This window comes from Protopterus annectens, chromosome 7.part0 (genome assembly GCF_019279795.1).
Source record: "Protopterus annectens isolate FY-2018-M chromosome 7.part0, PAN1.0, whole genome shotgun sequence".
Lineage (NCBI taxonomy): Eukaryota > Metazoa > Chordata > Ceratodontiformes > Protopteridae > Protopterus > Protopterus annectens.
In genome coordinates, this window is record NC_056739.1 from 575,251,755 (window position 1) to 575,270,014 (window position 18,260).

At 42.6% G+C, this 18,260-nt stretch overlaps 1 protein-coding gene across 2 annotated transcripts in view; it reads right to left on the minus strand.

Moving 5' to 3' along the window:
* Positions 1-18,260, minus strand: part of LOC122806600 (schwannomin-interacting protein 1-like) — a 436,192-nt gene that overhangs the window by 279,424 nt on the left and 138,508 nt on the right. The window lies entirely within an intron of this gene.

The following is an 18,260-nucleotide window of genomic DNA, read 5'->3' on the forward strand; positions in this document are numbered from 1 at the left end:
ATTCAAATATTGCACAAAATCAAGTAGATCACTCAAATCAGAAGTCCAAACTAACCAAATGTCATCCAAATAATGTTGCCAAAAGTCCATAGCATAAATAAACAAATTATGACTTAAATCATACGTTAATTATTCCTCCAAATAGTCCATGAACAAATCAGCATAAAGAGGGACAAAAGATGCCCCCATTGCCATCCCTTTAAGCTGCAAAAAACAATCAGAATTAAAATAAAACATTTTTGTCAGAACATATTCAGTTAGACAAAGGAGAAACATTTTAATGCCTGGACTATATAGATTAGCCCTATCAAGCTAGTATTCCAAAGCAACTAAACAGCCCAATGAGGCATATTCATAAATAAGAACTGAACATCCAGTGTACACATATACCAGTTCTGCTCCATTTATGCATCACTTAATATTTGTAAAAACTGGGTGCTATCCTTATTCCTAGGTCTAACCATATTTAATAATGTCAATGCCTCTTTAGTAAACACAGATGTTAAATGTCTACCTTGAGGGTTGTAAGCATCATTATGTATCTTAGGCAAAAGATACAAATATTGCATCTGTGGATTTAGTATAGTTATCTCATAAGACACTGTTTTAGAAATAATACCCTCATCAACCACAGATGCTAAGAAGGTATCTATTTCCTTTTTAAAATACAACGTGGGATCAAAAATATCTTTTGAGAGAACCTTACATTGGATAAATGTAACAGAGCTTCATTCTTATATTTGTCCATATCCCAAACCATAGTAGCCCCTCCCAACCAGCAGCATTGCTGGTATAGAAATTTAAGTATAATGCAAGTCCTTTAAAACAGATTTTTCAAAAGCCGCCACATATTTATTTAACTTCTGATTACCAGGAAAGTTTGACTGGGTAGGAGCCCATTTTCAGTGGAGGCCGGGGGAGAAAAGCTCCAAAGAGTTATAAAACATTTTAAGAACAATAATTTTACAGTCTTTAAAAATAATACATAAAATATTTATTCACACTAGAGGCCCTGAACTTAAATTCAGAATTAGGTTTTGAAATGAATTCCCAAAAGAGCAACTGAAGGTTAATCTTTCTACAAAAAGCTTGTACATCATTCACTAGCTGTATTTCAGAAACTAGGACAGTAGGAATAAAGTTTAATACTTTATTAAGCACTTTTTCTTCACAAGAGGATAAAACATAGGAAGAACTATTATGTAACAAACTGTATTGTCCATTTGGACCATCTACTTTGGATTCAAAATGTATTGTAGCTATTGTAAAGCCTTTTTGTCGCTTCCTATATTTCCTCCCTACCCATCTGTGTTTACTAAATGCCCTAAGGGGCATTGATCGTTTTGGAAATGGGAGAATCAAGTAACAACTTAATATCAGAGCCCAAAGCAAGATGTCCCTTGAGTAGCCATAAAATCCAATGAGTCTTTATTCCTGGAAGAAACTCATCTGGAAAAGGGCCTTTTCATTTTGACTGTAACTTAGGATGCTTTCCCAATCCTCCCGCATAGCAAATCACACTGCCTTTCTGTAGTTCTTCCAGGAAAATTGCCTATTGTGTGCATAATCATAATAACCCCTCTGGTATTTTTTTAATTTTCTCTGATTTAAATATGCCTCCAAAGAGTTGAGATTAGACATTGTTGAACTCTGGAAGAATAATTAGGGTGAGTATGAAAGAAGCCACAATAGTGCAAAATCTGATGTCATTTTAATTCATTCCTCAATGAATGGGTCTCGGATCCAGCTCAGCCACATTTCTTTCAGACTCTTAGATCTGATTCTCGAGCTCCTCCCTTTATCCATAATGCCCCAGACCCCTGTATTATTTCAGATCTTGTTTGCTGCTCTTACGGTACAGACCTGGATTGCACTTTCTCGAACTCTGGGCTTAGTTTATTCATGTTTTTGTGAGTAAAAAGTAGAATTTTTTTCTCCCTTTTTCTTTTCCCTTATAGTTTTATGTGTTCTGTATTGCCTATCCTGGGTCTGCTTTATTCCCGCGAAAGCCAAATCAGTCGAATACAATTCGCGCAACACATAATGAGCGAAATGCGAGTATGTAGAACCCACTAAACCGTGAAAGTGGAAATATCGAATTCGCATAGTTGGCCCGTCTGCAGAATACCTCCGTAAGGTAAGTGTGTGATAGTTATGGAACTTAGGGTTAGGGTGCGGGTTAAGGTAAGTGCATAGATAGGTAATGTATGTAAGGTTTAGTGTAGGGTTTTGTTAAGTGTATGTGTGTGGAATATTTAGTTTGTTTGGGTATAGCTCAGTAGGGTAAGTGTGCGGTAGTTACGGACCTTAGGGTTAGGGAGGGGTTAAGGATAGTGCATAGATAGTTGTGTATGTAGGGTTTAGTGTAGGGTTAGAAGTAGAGTTTTGGTTACTGTGTGTATGTGTTGGTTTTTACTGTGTTTTGGTAGGTAGTATGTTATGGATGGTGGGGTTGGCCAACTATGAGAGATCGAGATTTTGAATTTCGCGGTTTAGTGCGTTCGACGTATTCGCTTTTCTCTTGTTATGGTTCGCGTGAATTGTATTCGAACGATTCGGCTTTCACGGGAAAAAAGTAGACCCGCCTATCCTCCCTTTACTCATTTTCTGTGAACTAGGTGTTTTTTCTTCCTACTTGCTACTATCAGGAATTTCTTGTTACCATTGCTAGTCTTTCCCCTTTGTTAGAAACTTCCTTACCCTTCTTTAGGGTAATTATCTAATACCATTGCTGGTAATTTTTCTTCCTTTACTTCTTTGGTATACCAGTTAAAAAAAAAAGGACTATCACCCTATCTGTCAGGGGCAACTAGCCTGTATGACTTCCAGGCAGTTCTTGCACAGAAACTTCCCCTACCTTCTGATTCCTCTCCAGATCATCACACTGAGGGGGTCCTCTGGAAGAGATTGTGTAAAAGGAGACACATAGATTCCCCTCAGTAATCTTTAACTGAAAACACTGGCTTTGATGAAAGGAAGGGGTGATGGGCCACCAGTATTTTCACAAGAGACATTCTAGAGATCCTTAGCCAGAAAGGTGGAAAGTCTTCTGACTCCCCTTCCCAGGAGGAGTCAGTGTTCCTAGAAGTCTTAATTTCCAGCCCATCTATGTCTTGTGTTACCCCTCTGGTGGATGACCTTATAGATCTGTGTCTCACTGGGCATGGAAGGAATTGGATATGATGGAACCAATTCCCTGTCACCCAGACAAATTTCTACCCAAGGACAGGTCTCATTGGAGTAAGGGAGTTCCTGTGGATACCATGGTTGTGGCTGCAGCCACAAAAAAGGAGCTAACTGAACAAAAATCTTCTGTTTATCCTCCTAATAGAGAGTCCAGGGTAATGGACAGGTTTGGACAGCATGTTTACAACTCAGCAATCTTTGCACTATGGTCGTCACTTAACTACGTGGCACATTTTACCATATTGCAGACAGACTTGATTAAGGAATTCTAAGCCTATTCCAGGGTCTATGTTGGCGAAGGAACTTAAATGTTTTTCTTTGCAGCTGGCCACCCTTCAGTCAGTTTCCAATGCATCCATGAGGTTAGTCTCTCAAGCATCAGAAGATTCCTCACAAATGGCGAGTTCAGGCATAGCTATCAGGAAGGATGCCTGGATGTGCTTTGGTAACTTTGTGGAGCCCTTTAACTCTTCTTTCATCAATGCTACTTTTGATTGAATTTCGTAGTTTGTACCCGCAGTAAAAGAACCACTCTCCTGTAGTGAGCAAGATAGAATGACCTTGTCTGCCATTGGAATCCATTTTTCTACCCGCAGAGATCCTTCTCTAGGAATCAGTTTGGAGGTAAAAAAAATGTGGTTCCGAAAGTCACAAGAACCTTTTCAAGGCTAACAAGGGGAAACATCTCCCAGAGGCAGAGGGTAAGTTCCAATGGAAGGCACCAACTTCATGGCAGAGGAGGCCTGCAAAACCAAGGGTTTCAAGATTCCTTTTCAGCTAGACCCTTTCAGTGCTCCTGAAGGGTTGCTTGACCGCTCTTCTCTGGAAGCAGTCGGGGATGCTTGTCTCTACACCTGGAAGCTTGGACATCTACTAAAAAAGACACTTGGGTGCAAAAAATTATATCTAGAGGAAATTTCATTCATTTTTTGAAAACCCTGCCATCCAAACAGAAAAATCGCCCCAGTGTTCCACCCAGTCAGCAGGAGTTAGCAGCCATAGAAGTTCAAAAGCTGCTAGGCAAAAGAGTCATCTAGGAGGTCCCACCAGACCAGAGAGGATTCCAAACTTACTCAAGTTGCTTTTTAGTGCCAAAGAAAACAGAGGACCTGAGGCCTATTCTGGATCTCAGCAATCCATATCAGTTTGCAAAATCTCCAAGTTCCGGACGGTCAAGGTTCAGTCCATTCTACCTCTCCTACAGAAGGATAACTGGATGTGCTATATAGATATCCAGGATGCATACTATCACATCAAAATGAGCCGACACTCCCAGAGATATCTGCTGTTTCAGTTGGGGGCCAGTCATTACCAGTTCAGAGCTCTGCCCTTTGGTCTCACCAAAGCCCCCAGGGTGTTCACCAAATGCATGTCAGTGGTAGCAGCTCATCTCAGACACCTCAGATTCAGCCTGTTTTCTTATTTAGATGACTGGCTCCTCACCACTAAAAACCAGGCACCTCCTCAAAAAGGCTAGGAACTACTTGCTCCAATTATGTCTGTCTCTAGGGATCACAGTCAGTTATGCCAAGTCCCAACTTCAACTCCAGTTCAAGTCTTGGAGTTTATAGGAGCTCGCCTGGACACAGCCAGTTAGTTGGCCTTTCTTCCAACAAACAGATTACAGTCCTTAAGACTGCATGTCAGAGAGATGGTTTCATACCCTATTCCCCCAGAAAAACAGTTTTTTCAGGCCTTAAGATTAATGGTTGCAACTATTACCTTACTGCCAACTGCTCATTTCCACATGCATGTTCTTCAATGGACTCTAGGGATTCAATGGTCAATTCTTCAACAGCTTCTGAGCCATCCTGTAAAACTTTCTCAGGTTTGCAGGGATTCCCTGCTTTGGAAGATTTAGTCCAATGAAGTTTACATGGTCATCCCTTTGTATTCTCACCACCAGTAGCCACAGTGGTCACGGATGCCTCCCAGTTGGGTGGGGGTGCATTTCTTGGGATGGACTGTCCAAGGTAGGTGGTCCCCAGAAGAGACCAGTTTACATATCAGTATTCTAGAGATGAGGGTGCTCCTCCAAGCATTGCAGGCTTTTCAGAACTCTCTTCCTCTAGTGACAATTCTTATCCAAACAGACAACATGTCAGTGGTTTGGTACATCAACAAATGGGGGAACCTGGTCCTAACCCCTTTATTGAGAAGGAACGAGAGTGTGGTGGTGGGTGATCTCCTCCAAACACTTTCTTCTAGCAATGCACATACTGGGGAAATCCAACATGCTAGCCGACAAACTCAGCTGGATTATTCTGATGTCTCCTGAGTGGTTTTGCAATCAAACTGTGGCGGAGAGAATCTGCCATCAATGGGGTCAACGTTGGTGTGATCTCTTTGTCTCTCCCCTCAACAACAAGTGCAGCATGTTCTTTGCCCTAATCCCCCTTAAAGGTGAGTCACCAAGAGATGCTCTTGTCCATGTCTGGCCCTTCAGTCTCCTTTACGCTTATCACCCCTCTCCCTTAATCCCCAAATTTCTTCAGAAAACACTCTAGTTGAAAACCAAGGTTATTCTCATTTCCCACTTCTGGCCTCATCAAGTGTAATTCCCCTTCCTTTGGTCTCATCTCCTATATCCTTCTGGGACACTGGATCCCTCTCCATATCTGATCACTCGCCCCACATGGATGGTTCACCTGGATCTTCAAGGACTCAAGTTGACTGCCTGGTTTCTCTAGTTCCAGTGATGGCTAGACAGCCCAATCTTTATTTCCTGGTTCATCACATTTTGTTATTATCCCAATAAGCCTCGACTAGAAGAGTATAGAAGAGTAAATGGAAGAGATTTTCTTATTGGGCTCATCAGAGAGAATTGCATCCTTTTACTGCACCTGTCCCTCCTGTTTTAGATTTTCTTGCTTCAGTTTTTCAAGAAGGAGATTTTTTTCCACATCAAAATTCAACTAGAAGCCATTTCCAATTATCATACTGGAGATAATGCTTTCCCTCTAGCATATTCCAAGCTTTTTAAAGACTTTGTTGAAGTTGCCATTTTACTTAGACCTGCAATTAAAGATCCTACTGCACAGTGGGACCTTACACTTTTGTTGCAGAGTTTGACTCAGCCTCCTTTTGGGCACTCAGCCAAATCTGATCTTGAGTTTCTTTTTTGGAAGACAATCTTTTTAGTGCCCATCATTGCTTTGTCTTCCACAAAGATAGGGTCCCTTTACATCCTAATTCATCCTTTATGCCCAAAGTAACCTCTGAGTTTAACATCAACTAAATGATCAATTTACCTGTATTCTTTCCAATTTTTTCTTAAATTAAATTATTAAATTAAATTATTAAATAATTATTTTACAGCAAAAAATCTGGACTAAGACAAAGGATGGTGGGGACAAATAGGGACAGATTTTAAATATTGCTCTTACAAATTTTGAAAGTTGATAGAATAATAGGTTTTGCATTAGCATGAATTCTCTGAAGGATGTGGAGTCTTAAACTCACATGTTTGTCATTTAATGACTTCAATCCTCAACTATTTGCCAGAAAATTACAACTTTTAGGAGGAACACACCAAAAATATGAGGCAAAAATCTGGACTCTCTCTCAATCAAACACACACACAGTCACTTCCTAATTCATACCTGTATTCACTCACACATCGCTCTCTCTCCCTCTCTCCCAATCAAACACACACACAGTCACTTCCTCATTCATACCTGCATTCACTCACACATCGCTCTCACTCTCTCCTGATCAAACACACACACAGTCACTTCCTCTTTCATACCTGCATTCACTCGCACATCAATCTCACTCTCTCCTGATCAAACACATACACAGTCACTTCCTCATTCATACCTGTATTCACTCACACATCGCTCTCTCTCCCTCTCTCCCAATCAAACACACACACAGTCACTTCCTCATTCATACCTGCATTCACTCACACATTGCTCTCATTTTCTCCTGATCAAACACACAGACAGTCACTTCCTCATTCATACCTGCATTCACTCACACATTGCTCTCATTTTCTCCTGATCAAACACACAGACAGTCATTTCCTCATTCATACCTGCATTTACTCACACATAGATCTCACTCTCCCGATCTCACACCCACACATACACACACACACACACACACACACACACACACACACACACACACACACACACACACACACACACAGCCACTTCTACATTCATTCCTGCATTCACTCACATATCACTCTCACTCTCCTGATCTCACACATACACACACAGCCACTTTTTCATTCATTCCCACATTCGCTCACACATCGTTTTCATTCTCCCGATCTCTCTCTCTCACACACACACACACACACACACACACACACACACACACACACACACACACACACACACAGACTCTTTTGCTTTCATGCACACATTCACTCACACACGCAGAGAGACACACACACACACACACACACACACACACACACACACACACACACACACACACTCATACAGGCATTTACTTACCTGCAATCAGCTAGGCTCCCCAGGGCGCTGTGGCGCACAGTTTGGGAACCCGTGCTGTATCCTATAGGCTGCTGAGAGGTGACTTGTGCCTGCTGTATAAGGCAATCTCCAACCCTGCCCTAATGGAAATGCTGCACAACTGCAAGTCAAATAGCTCAAGAGTCACTCGCTCTAGAGATCTCAACCTGAGACATTAACAGATCATGACTCCATGAAACTGCATCTTCTCTGGAAGAGACTCCCTATGGCATAGCTCCTCGTGGTCCCCTGCAGAGTTCCTAAGCCAGCAGAGAGCAGAAAAAGCAACTTTCTTGATTATAAGTATTTTTAAACTTTTTATTTTGCATTTTTCGACCTTTTGAGCTTTTCGACTACTGTTTGTGCCTATATTACTGTTTTATTACCTTATTTTCCTGTTTTTCTGTGCTTAAATTGTTGATTGCACTTGTTGGCTAAAGTTTTGCTTAAAAGTAACAAACAGGCTAATACACTCAAGTGTACCAGCCTTTGATAGCAATTTAGTAGAAAACAAAGCATTTACTGTATTTTTTCTGTCTGTTTGCAAAAAAACTAAAAAAAACCCCAAAAAATATTTCTCCTTTCCTAAACTTTCCTAGCTAGTTGTTCCAGTGATCAGATTTTGCTGATCCCTGGGCTTTGTATTTGGTTCCTGTGTTCCTCCATTTTCTTGTGTGGCCAGAGGTAGTTTCTTTACTCACCAGTGGGAGTGGGGAGTACTGAGCTGCTTGTTTGTCCTCAGAGGAGTGGTTAGAGACAGCAACTAGTAATTTGTTGGCCATTTTGGGTCATTTCCTGTTTTTTCCAGCCCCCTGCTATAAAGCACGCTTTAGCGAGATTTAGCGCGGAGTTGCCACTGTTGCACACAAGAGCAGCGGCGGTTAAACAAGGTTAAACTATTCGGGCTACCTAAATTCCACTCTTCAAATTTTCCCTTATAACTACCTTCCTCGAACTGTACTGCTGATCTAACCAGCATATCCTATAACTAAAAAGTTCATCTCTACTTGATTCCCAAGTAGACTATTCTCTATCTGTAAAGCCTAGCACTTGCTCCTACAGTACTTGCACCTTGATAAAGCACTTTTATTATAGATAGTACCCCACCAGCCTAGAACCCACATCCCCCGGAGTCATTTGTAAGTTTTTTTTTACCTATTACTTCTAGCATGTCGAGGGATCAGTTGCTAGTGTCCTCTCCTGCTCAACTGGTGAACCTGGGAATATTGAGGCAATGTTACAATTGCCTCATGTACACAGACAATCCTCTCCTTCTCCCACAAAACACAAATACATGCGAGAGATGCAACTATATGGCCAAACTGGAGGCTGAGCTCTCTCAACATAGGACTGGCAAGACCAGACAGGAGGAGAAGGTAACCACACACACTACATACCCAGTCACACATAGTAACATCACAACTTCAAATCATACACATAATCACACAAAGACATACTCAGAGGCTCTGATCAAAAATCTACCAAAACAGCAGAGGCCACCAAAGCAGACACCCAAACAACTACCACCTCAGGACCAAACACATGCAACACATAGACCACACAGTCAGAGTGTCAAACAGTCACAGCCCTTAAGGCCAAACACAATGCCAGACACACTCGTCATTGGTGACTCCATAGTCAGACACACTGACGTCCCACTCACCAGACTGAGTAAGGAGAAGGTCACAGTAAGCTGCCTGTCGGGAGCTAGAATCTGCCACATAACGCAAGCACTCAGGTCTCTCAACAGCAGGTACAAGTACGACTCAGTCATTGTCCACGCTGGTGTCAATGACCTGAGACGTACCTCCTTGGACTACATGAAAAGAGACATTGAGGAGCTCTCTGATTATGTAGCCCAAGCAGGTATGACCCTGACCTTGAGCAGTATCCTACCTTCACCTAGAATGATGCCACAATACAGTGATAAGATGATCAGCTTTAATAATTGGCTTAAATTCTGGTGTCATTCAAAGGGGATCCAATGTCTGTCTGCCTGGGATGACATGCTGGACAAGCCATGCTGCTTCACAAGGGATGGCTTGCACCTGTCACCCCTGGGCTTCCAGATATTGGCAAAGGCTCTTGCCACCCCCATAGTGCCTTTTTTAGGCAAGGCTTAAATTCTAAACCTACCACCCTAGAACACAAAAAAGGAAAAAAACTAAGGGTAATGCTGCTCAACGCCAGAAGTCTCAATCTCAAGATGCACACACTCGAGGCCCTTCTCAGTATGGAGAACATCGATGTCTGTGCTGTGACAGAAACCTGGTTCAAGGCTCCTGAGAGCACCCCAGCACTATCAGGTTTCACCTCATATCATGCGTTCCGGACAACACCAAAAAAGGAGGGGGGGGGTGTCCATATTCATAAAGGACACCCACACCTCAAGGTTGGTGGCAATGCACGATGCATCGGAGACCATCCAGGTGCAATTAACCATAGGCAAGACTGCTCTGCAATTTGTAGCATGTTACAGGCCACCCTCTCAAACTCAGGAACCTCACATGGCCTTCCTGAAAACACTGGAGGGGATAAATGTATCTCCAAACACCATCATACTAGGTGACTTCAACTACCCTAATATAGACTGGGAACACTACTCAAGCCCAAACACTCTAGCCCAAAGGTTCCTGGAGTTCATAAACTCAAATGCCATGGAACAACTAGTCACCATCCCCACAAGAGGAGAAAACATACTTGATCTCATCATCACGAACATGGGATCACAATGTTCAACACCGGAAGTATACCCCTCACTGGTGAGATCAGATCATAAACTAATCTCGTTGGAGGTCCTCATCCCGCCCCCACCTGAAATAAAAAAGACCACAGTGAAAAACTTCTCAAAAGCCAACTTCACACTTCTAAAAACTAGTGTGGTCTCCTTTAAGGCCCCTGAGCCAGTGGTAAACATTACTCAAACCGCTGAATCACTTACAAATGCCTTCTACCAGCACCTACAGGACTGCATGGATCAGGCAATCCCAAAAACTAAGACTCTTTGTACCAAAGGCAAGCGTCCAGTCTGGTGGACCCCAGCCATAAACAAGCTCTACAACAAAAGGAGGAAGCTACTACAAGATAGAGCAAAATCCTTGAAAGGTAAGACACCTTTGATCATTATAAGTAAAAAACTAAGAGCTCTCATAAAATCATCCAAGGCAAATTTTGAGAGAAAAATCGCCAAGGACACAAAAGACAATCATAAGGCCTACTTTAGCTATGTTAGAAACCTAGGAGGAAACTCCCAGATATGCTCAGAATTAGTTCAAAATGATGTGAAGATTACTGAACCTACACACATTGCCAACATACTGGCTGACAGGTTCAGTGCAAACTTCTCCCCCCCCCAAAAGGAGAGATATCTATACCAGAGGATTGTAGCCCCCCAAACATCTCCAATGCCCAGGTGAGAACTGCTCTTTCCAAGGCAAAAAACACAGCATCCATGGGACCGGATGGTGTCCCCGGCTGTGTGCTCCATGAACTCAATGAGGAATTAAACCCACAGCTAGGACAGCTGTTTAATCTTAGCATCACCTCAGGATACGTACCCAAGGAGTGGCGCACAGCGACTGTGGTCCCACTTCACAAGGGCGGTGCCTCCACCGACCCTGGAAATTACCGTCCCATTAGCTTGACAAGCCTTATCTGCAAAGCCATGTTGAGGATCATAATGGAACTCATAAATAAAGACATAGGGAACTTGCAGACTTTGGATCCAACCCAGTTTGGCTTTGTCAAAGGCAGATCATGCCTTTTAAACTTGGTTGACTTTTTCGAAACAGTCACCAAGGCCATTGATGAGGGAAAGGCAGTCCATACAGCCTACCTCGACCTGGCAAAGGCCTTCGACACAATACCCTACTCAGGTATCATCGAAAAACTCATCAGCTTGAATGTAAACCCATACATCACAAGATGGGTTGCAAACTGGCTAAGTGACAGAACCCACAGGGTCAGAGTTGCTGGAGCCATGTCAGACTCAAAGCCTGTCACAAGTGATGTCCCACAGGGCTCAGTCCTGGGTCCACTCTTGTTTGGCATCTACTTTTCTGAAGTACAAGCAAACACAGGAGGGTTATGGCTGACAAAGTTTGCTGATGACTGCAAACTGGGTGCCATAGTCAAAACACTTCTGACACAGATATCCTTCAGAAGGGTCTCACAGAAACGGATAACTGGTGCCAGAGCCATGGCCTAAAGTTAAACGCCAAGAAATGCATAGTCATACCCTTCAGGAAAAACAAGGTTACCCCTAGCTACCATATAGGTGGCAATCCACTGAGCACAGAAGAAGTCATCAGGGACCTGGGGACCCAGGTTGACACTAGCCTTTCGTTTGACACTCATGTTGCTAAAGTAGTCAGGAAAACCTTCTACATTGCCCACCTGATCATGAAGGGATTCACATCTAGATCAAGGGAGGTCATCGTCCCCCTGTACTCATCACTCATTAGACCTATGATTGGGTACAATGCCCCATTCAGAATGTATCTGACCCGACACCTACAGCAGCTGGAAAGGCCCCAGAAGTTCCTCACCAAAAGGATAAAGGGTCTCAAAAATATGTCTTATGCTGCCCGACTGAAAGAACTCCAGCTCTATTCAGTCTCATACCGCTTGCTCAGAGGTGACCTGTGCCTGACATATAAGGCCATGTCAAACCCAGATTTGATGAATATGCTTCACCTCAAAAAATCTAGATCCCTCAGAACCACAAGGGCGGGAGACTTAAACCTTGACACGGTTATTAATAGAACATGCTGGAGGGACAGATTCAGCACCCAGAGACTCCCTATGCTGTGGAACAAAATCCCGGTACATGTGAGGCAGAGCACCTCGCTGGCCTTGTTCAAGAGGAATCTTGACCAATGGATGGGAGATCGCAGATATACCCCAGGGATTACTTCAGTGTCACTACTTGACAGAGGCACAGCAAAATAATAGGCATAGTTTTATTCAAACTAAAGGGGTGGCGAAAGCCACATAACTATGGGCTAGGCTTATAAATGCCCTTGGGCAGATAACCTAGTATGAACCTATGAACCTATTTATGTAAAACAAAACTCCTCACTGATCCTATTCAAACGCAATCTAGATAATTGATGGGAGACCGCAAATTCGGCCCTGGGGTGGTACCCATGTCCATCATGGACAGGGGTAGCTGGTGTTGATCACAGACCCACTCTGTTCATAAATTTGTTCTGTGAACTACCCAAAAAAGAACAAATGGGGATACTGGGATTAACATGGCTAGACTTGTAAAGCGTCTAGGGCCGTTAGCCTATTAACCTCTATGAACCTATGAACCTTTTAACCATAAACCCCAAGAACACTGCTGCCTATGCAGAAGTGTTCACAGAAACCCTATACATGCATGTTAATAGCTGCAGAGAGGCAGCTATTAACATGCATGTATAGCTGCAGAGAGCTAGCAGTACCCACAAGAAAGAAGTACAGAACTAACTAAAAGCTACCTTGGTGAAATCACAAAATCAATAGTTTGAATAACAGAAGGAAGAAAATCATGGCAAAAATTAGGAGGTGCAGCACCCAGCAGGATAAAAGCACTCTCATCAAACTAAACAAACATCTCAAAGGACAAATAGAGTCTACCAAAGCCAAATTTGGGGTAAAGTTGGCCTCCCAGGCCAAGGACAACCACAAGGCATTATTTAGCTGTCCACAACTTTGAAGGCAATACACAATTGTGTGCAGAGCACCTTGTTAATGGAGCCACCTATACTGAGCCAGAAGATATAGCAAATCTAATGGCTGACAAATTCAGCTCCAACTATCCCCCTCAACCTTCCCTCAGGGGAATACCATCAAATAAAACTCCCCCTGCTATCACTAGAAAACAGGTCCTTAATGCTCTCTGTAAGGCCAAGAACGCTGCATCACTGGGCCCAGACAATAACCCTGGATGTCTTCTAAATATCATGAAACAAGGCCCTCTGGAATTGCTATTTAACTGTAGCCTGGCCATCTACAGACCATGGAAACTACATAGGATCATAGAAGGTTACTAGGCTATTGGCCCTGAGGCCTAAACCTAGCCAAGAGTTTAGCCCATGTTTAGACAAGTCAGCCTGTCCAGCAGGGACACAGGCGGAATCCCAGGGGTGCATTTTCTGTTTCCCATCCAGTTATCCAGGTTATCCAGGTTGTGTTTAAAAAAGGATAATGAGGTACTCTGCTTGATGTGGACAGGGAGTCTATTCCACAGATGGGGGGTCTCTGGGACACAAATCTGTCCTACAGACCTATAATTCTCACTTGTCTTATATGCAAAACCATGGAAAGAATTATCATAGAAATAATCAATAATGATATAGCAAACCTACAGACACTGGACCCAACCCATTTTGGTTTCATCAAGACCAGGTCATGCCTTCTCAACCTGGTGGACTTCTCTGAGAAGGTCACGAAAGCAATGGATGACAGCAGAATGGCTCACACTGTGCACTTTGATTTGGCCAAGACATTTGCCACAATACCTCAATCAGGCATTGTTGACAAACTCAAGAGGTTAGGTACAAACTCATATGTCACCCAGTGGACAGCCAACTGGCTCACAGACAGGACCCAGGAAATTAGAATTGGGGAGTCCACCTCTACAAAGATGCCATTCACAAGTGGAGTCCCTCGGGGATCAGTCCTTGGCCCACTCCTTTTTGACATCTACTTCTTTGAAGTCAAGTACAATGACAGTGGTCTCTGGCTGATTAAATTTGTAGATGATTTGCAAATTAGAAGCTGTCAGTGAATCCTACAACACAAATGTTCTCCAGGAAGGGCTGACACAGACAGACAGCTGGAGTTAAGAGTCATGGACTAAAACTAAATGCCAAGAAATATATAATAGTATCCTTGAGAAGTCATCCATCACTGGTACCTATCATATTGACAACACACCCCTTAGAGTTGTTATAGTAGTCAGGGACTTAGGGGCACACACTGACAGTAATCTAGTCTTTGACCATCATGTGCCTGCAGTAGTGAGGAAATAATTCTATGTTGTGCAACTTATATACAAAGGTCTGGCATCTAGGTCCAAGGAAGTAATTGTTCCACTGTATTCTGCATTCATCAGAGCTCTCACGAAGTACAAAGCCCCTTTGGTATGTACCTAACCAGGCATATCCAACAAGTGGAATATCCACAGAGGTTCCCCACTAAAACAATACAAGGTGTAAGCAAAATGTCCTATGAAGACCACATTAAGGCTCTATCTCTGTATTCAGTCTCCTACAGCTGTTGAGGGGAGATCTATGCCTGGCATACAAGGCATGTCAGACCCCACTTTGATGGATCTCCTGCATATTCACAAAACAGACAGCAACAGAATTACCCATTCTAAAGACTTAAACCTTGCCTGTGACATAAACAGGACCTGCTAGAGAGACAGGTATGTATCCCAGATACTACCCTGTCTTTGGAACAGGCTCCACATCTTTGTGAAGCAGAGTTCATCCCTAACCCAATTCAAGTCTAACTTGGACAGTTGGATGGGGAACAGGAAATGCATCCCTGGATTGGCACCTATGTCTCTAATGGACACAGGCAGCCTGTAAAGGGTTCATCTCCCTGGCCCCTGCTTTTAAATATTTAATCTCCCAAGCCCCTGCTTACACTTATCAAGGGTACCAGAACTTGTCAGAAATCTGGGAAACATGGCTAGGTTTAAAAAGGCCCTTGTGGTTATTAGCCTGGGAAACACCTACGAACCTACCATAAAAATTAACCAGGGCCTTAACAAACTGCACAGGTTTTGTCTGCTGTATCTGTTCCCATTCCTTATTGAAAATGTCATCAGGATCCAAAACATTAAGTTGTAACTCAGTCTCACTATGGCCACAGGGGGTTACAGGAGGGGCAAGGGGACAGGATGGTGCAAGATGGGTGCAGTGCCCTACTGCTCTGTACACGGAAAAATGCAAAATCTGAGATAGAATTAAATGTGCACCCAAAGTTTCATAAAACTCTTCCATTGCCACATGGCCTTAGGAATAAAGGACAGCTAGAGTTACAATGGCTGGAAGATAAAGGAATATTAACCAAAGTTGTGTATAGGGTGTGCACATTCCAACACAGCCTGTAATAAAGAGAGGATAAGCAGATGTATTTATTTAATGTTTCCATGTCATGTGCTGCACAGTATCCATTGCTATCGCTAGTAGGTGCATTCCACAGCTGTCGTATTTGCAGAACAGTATTAGTGCCAAATAGCTGGGAAAAGTTAATGGACTGAGTAATTTAAGGAGTAAATAATATGCAATGTTACCTTTAAGATACACTTATTAAGAGACAACAGTAATCTATGGAACATTATTAAACTAAACTACGTGGCTTTAGGTTAATAGAATCAATCATGAGTTTCACAAGGTGAACATATCATATTGAGGGTATATGTGACTAATAAAGATGGATTACATAACTCACCAAACATAACAGTGCTGCAGTAAAGGCACCCAAACCTTCAAATGGGTCACAGCTGAGATAATACCTAGGATTGCTAAAGTACCACCACAGATTTGTAACAGATCTCTTGATGTTTTGATATTCACTAAATATACTGTTGTGGAATAGGTCTACCTGGAGATGTTTGTACAGCGGTGAAGAGGCATTCAAGACAATTAAAAAGATGATTTTGTTGGACAGACTGCTTTTCTTCTTTATTTTTTCCTTGCCTCTTAGAGCGGGATATGATGCTTTGCCTTATAGAATTATTACAGTACTATTGAGCTAATGGGATTGTGAATAAAAAAATATTGAATTGGTTTGAAGATTACTGACAGCAGTTGAGTGTATTTATATTCAAAATTATAAAGAAGCCCTTAGCCTGGTTTGGAAAGTGAAAATAATTAATCAGTATTTGTTAGAAAGATTCACTCTGTTAATAGATCATCACCTTTTACCGTTCATTGTAACACAAGAAAGGATGCATCTTTCATGACAGCTGCATACCTATGCCTTTGGGTACTGTTACAAGGAGTACCTTCATATATCAATTTATAAAAGGACAAAGCAGCATGACAATGCAGTAACATTTATCATATAAGAATGCAAGTGACTGAAGCTGAATGTATATGAACAGTGACAAATGCCCTTTGCCAAAGAGAAATCAGAAAAAATCCACTGTTGTCCACAGTGTATGCTCACTGTAAAAGGAAACACTGAGCAAGATAAATCATACCCTGTATATGCAAATGTAAAAGACCAAGTGTGTGTATGTCGGGGTCTCTGTTGTGTGGGTACACAGGAGTAATCCCTTCAAATACCTCTGTTTCAGTGTTTATTAGTAATTCATATGCTCATAGGAGGTTACTAGGCTAATGGTCCTGGGGCCCTTACAAGCCTAGCCAAGAGTTTATCCCCAAAAAAGAAACCTCAGTCAGCACCTGTTGCCCCTGTCAATGAGGGACACAGGTGGAACCCCTGGGACAAATTTGTGGTTTCCCATCCACTCATCAAGGTTGTGCTTGAAGGGAGTCAGTAAGGTACTCTGTCCGACATGTATGGGATGTCTCTTCCAGAGATGGGGCAGCTTCTGGGAGACAAACCTGTCTCTCCAGCAGGTTTTCTTAATATTAGACTTAGGCCTTTCAAGTGGGTAATGCATGAGGAGTTAGATTTACAGATATGGAGCATCTGTAGTCAGGCAGGGTCCAATACTGCCTTGTAGATGAGACACAGATTACCTCTGAGTGATAGTGATTTCAGCCTGTCCGTATAGGACAGGTGTTGGAGGCCATGGATTCTCTTTGTGAGGTATTTCTGTGGCCTTTCCAGTTGGTGCAGGTGTTTGGAGAGGTACATACCAAACAAGGCATTATACCCAATTACTGGCCTGATGAGGATGTAGTACAGAGAGGTAATAACCTCCTTTTTTCTGGATGGAATCCCTTTACTTATGAGATGAACCAAGTAAAAGGCTTTTCTGACCACTGCTGCTACATGATAGTCGAATGTGAGATTGTTGTCAACTTGAGTATCCAAGTCTCTCACCACATGTTGTGCACTTAAGGGGTTGCCGTTGATGTGGTAATTAGTAGGGGCTGTGTTTTTGCTGAATGGTATGATAATACATTTTTTTGCATTTAACTTAAGGCCATGACTTTGGCACCAGTCATTTGTTGCTGTGAGATCCTCTTGCAGTATGTTAACATCATTTGGGAAGTCAATGGCAGCACCCAACTTACAGTCACCTGCAAACTTGATCATCCACAGGCCTTTTGTCTTTGCCTGGACCTCTGAGAAGTAGATATCAAACAGTAAGGGTCTCAGGACAGATCCCTGGGGAACACCACTAGTGAGACGTCTGCTGTCAGAGATGGAGGTGCCTATTTTGACCTTGTGGGTCCTATTGGTGAGCCAGTTGGCCACCCGCCTGATGAGATGGAGATTTACGCCAAGTTGTGTTATCTTTTTAATGATGCCTGAGTAGGGGATTGTGTCAAAGGCCTTGGCCAAGTTAAGGTAAGCTGTATGTACTGACTTTCCCTCATTCAAGATCTTGGGGTGACAGTCTTAAAGAAGTCAACCAGGTTCAACAGGCAAGATCTGCCCTTAACAAAT